A 3802-nucleotide genomic window follows, 5' to 3' on the forward strand; every position below is an offset into this window, starting at 1 on the left:
CGAATTCGAAACGAGAATCAAATTAGCTGAATTTTTTACAATCACCATAAAACATTACAATCTTTCAATCGAGCGGTTGATTTCTCTAAATTCATTTTCCACTTCATGGTTGCTTTAGAATGAACCTCAACAATTTAAATGCAATATACAAGTTATATGACTTTAGGAGGCAAATTGATATAGGCCAACATCTTTGCAATTAAAATTGAAATTTTTATCTTATGTCCACGCACATCCATCGATGGAATATTTACAGACGTGATGTGAAAAACATAAGCCCGTTTCGCGGTCGTCATGTCATCGGTCAACCAAGAAAACATACAAGTAACAACGGTTGACCAATTCGATCGGATTCGAAAATATGGTGAAATTAGATAAATTTTTTACCACTTATAATTTATTATAATAATCTCATCCAACGGTTGGTTTTTCCATTTTATTTAAGTTGATAAAGGTTTCTCTTTGTAGTGTATGATATATAAATATAAGTTTATAAAAAATATTATCTTTAAAGATTTATTTGTAAATAAAGCCCGCAAGGCCCGCCCCAAAAAAGCCCGCAAGGCTTAGCCCGGCCCGACCCGAAAAAGCCCGCGAGGCCCGCATTAAATGGATGGTCTTGGATCCTTTAATTTACAATAAAGCCCGGCCCGACCCGGCCCACTACTATTTATAAATGGAGTAAAGCCCGGCCCGGCCCGGCCCAAGTCTGCTACCAATGGGCCGGGCCGACCGTTGATGAGGCCTAGTTTGTATTCCTCTGTTTTGGAATTCATGGTATAAATAGGAGACAATAACCTTGCGAGTGTCTTCACCCCTAAAACTGAGAAACACATCATGCTTCGACCGAAGAGCTGATGATGAAGGAAAGATGTAGAGGCTGTTTGGGAGCTCAAAGCCATTGAAGCCACAATACAACGATGGAGAAGAAAAGCTGAAACCAAAGGGAAGAAAACTAGTTATCAGGTGGTAGCTACAGAATCGCTCTAAGAAGGTAATGGAGCACAGAAAGATAGCTGACTAAATTAATTTCCAAACTTTTGATTTCGTTCTTAGTTTATGGGATGGCTGCAGCTTGAATCCCTTTGGAAGTTGTTTTGCATGGGATGGCACATCAGCTAGATCAATCAACTTTGTGGCTTCAGCTAGATCACCAACCTTTTGAATATATTGGCACATCAGTTAAATGTGTCAAAATTATGTAATCCAAATAAAATGCCAAACAAATATTGAATGAGGTATTAATCATTGTGAGTGAACTACGTGCTGAAATTTAGAATACTCAGAATACTTTGAAATCAAACAGAAAAGCTTATAGAAAACCACCAATTAGAAGTTGTAAGAGAAACGAAATATGAAATTGAAAAGAAAGAAACACTAGTCTCCCATCAACTAATTGACATCATTCATCAAGCTCAACCCCATCCACCCTTTATTGAAGAACAATCAAACACTGTAAAAATTTCAACTCTTGTACAATAACAAGAACCAAACAAGCATAGAAGAAGAAGAAGAAGAAGAAGTTTTAATCAAAGTATAAAACAAAACAAAGAAGCATATAGCAGCTATAGAGTAAAGGAGTGACCTTGATTAACAAGGAAATCCTGGTTTTTGAATGAGAGAGCAAAAAGGAGACAACAGGCTTCACTGAGACTACGTTTAGAGAAACAATGTTAATGATAACATAGAAAAATGAGAATGAAAAGAACAGGGCTAATTAAATTTTTCTTGGTGTACTATTGTGGGGAATGTATTTTAATGAAAGGTTGAGAAAACAAATGAACTACAGATATTAAACAAATTTTCCCAATTATTGTTTACAGAACAGATTTCCCCAATTGCAGCCCTACCATATAACAGAAAAGAAAATGGAGTAAACTTTTGACAGACGGACATACCTCTCAGCTAGAGACTCATAATGTTGTTGATCATTTAGTTGGACTTGGTTCCTGCTGTGAAAGTAGTCAGAAGCAGAGGTTGAAAATGAAAATTGGGGGGAATCCTCCAGAGAAGGACACTCAATACAAACAGTAGCACTTGCATTGTACGACGTAGGAAGTTCTTTCAAAACTAAGTTCTTCAATTTTGGAAGAATGATCTTATTATTCACTATTTCCTCACTTGTTTCAATTATTTTATAAGAAATGACAACTTTCTACAAAAAGGTCGTCCAATTGAAAAAGACATTGGGCTAGATCAAATGTGAGGAGACTTTGCAGTAACTTGCAACGATATATGGCCAAACTTTTAAGAGTCTGGAACATTTCTAGTGGAGCACAACCATTACATATGCTTCTTAGTGCCCGTAGACCCATCTCTCTCAATTTTGATTGTTTTAATTCAAACCCTTCACATCCAAACACAAATTCCAGGTTACCCATCAACCAAAACAACTTCAAGTCTGATGTTCAAACACATCAATCATTGCTTTCATTTCTGGAAAAATTAAGTTAATCTTTCAGCTTCATATTTAGCTATGGTCATGCAGCACCATACTTATGTGCATCTTTATACAGATTTCAATGGCATAGTAATTATGTACATCTAAAGTTGGCATGGTTTAGTTACATTCTTATGATTACCAAGCAAATAAAGCAAATGTTAATATTCTTCTACTTTCCATTCTTGTTTTCAGAACTTAATTAGGACAGTGCATGCCAACAAACTAACAAAGCAATTGGAATCATCATCCTCAGAGCAAATAATGTTAGTAACTGAAAACAGATCTGATTAATCAAGGTCAATACTTGAGTAATTAGGTGACTAGTAGCTAGTAGAGTGAAATTACCATTTTTGTCGAGGTTCCTCAATACTTGTGCTTTTGTAAGAATGACAACAATGGCAACATCCGCACGATACGGATAGCCCATCCATAACAAATAGCCAAACAAGCTTATCATCTGAAGGAAGCTAGCAAAGTTACCCTCCCAGTGAATAGTAAGTACCTTTATGAAAGATTGAAAGTAATCACATTAGCATATATGTTGGAGAACCAAATGTCCCAAAGTTAAAAGACTTTTGCTAATACAAAACAGGCAAACAATATACACTATATAGATAAATGTGGAGCTAAGACATAGACTCCAAGAGAGTAAGCCAAAATAAGAAAACTCCGTAATCAAATAGAGGAACTAATAGAAAATCACCAAGAACAGAAATGTCTTGATTGCTCCTCGGCAAACTTTTTATGCTTGAACACCCTAGAAACTGTGTTACTAATTAAAGGCTTTAGGTACCTACCACCTTGGATTAGTGATAGAATGCTCAAATAGTAGAAAAGAATACTTTGATTTTAGGGTTTTCAATAATTTCTATTCATCCCACAAAGGGGTATATATACAAGGACAAGAGGAGTAGTCTAACCCTAATAGGAAACAATCATTCCTATAATTACATGATAACCTAAATAAATAAGAATCATAATTACATAAGATTTACAGCTATTCTACACTCCCCCTCAAGTTGGTGCATAGATATCTATCATGCCCAACTTGTCAACTGAGCTGTCGAATATCTTCCTGGACACTCTTTTAGTAAGAACATCAGCTAACTGCTCTTCTGAGTTTACAAATGGAAAACGAATAACCTTTCTGTCAAGATTTTCTTTAATAAAATGACGGTCAACCTCCACATGTTTTGTCCTATCATGCTGAACTGGATTATGTGCAATCTCAATTGCAGTTTTATTATCACAATGCAAATCCATAGGTTGTCTAAGCTTGTAACCTAAATCTTTCAGGACATTACGAATCCATAACATTTCACAGACTCCATGTGCCATACCTCGAAATTCAGCTTCTGC

The sequence above is a fragment of the Rosa chinensis genome, chromosome 5, assembly GCF_002994745.2.
Source record: "Rosa chinensis cultivar Old Blush chromosome 5, RchiOBHm-V2, whole genome shotgun sequence".
Taxonomy (NCBI): domain Eukaryota; kingdom Viridiplantae; phylum Streptophyta; class Magnoliopsida; order Rosales; family Rosaceae; genus Rosa; species Rosa chinensis.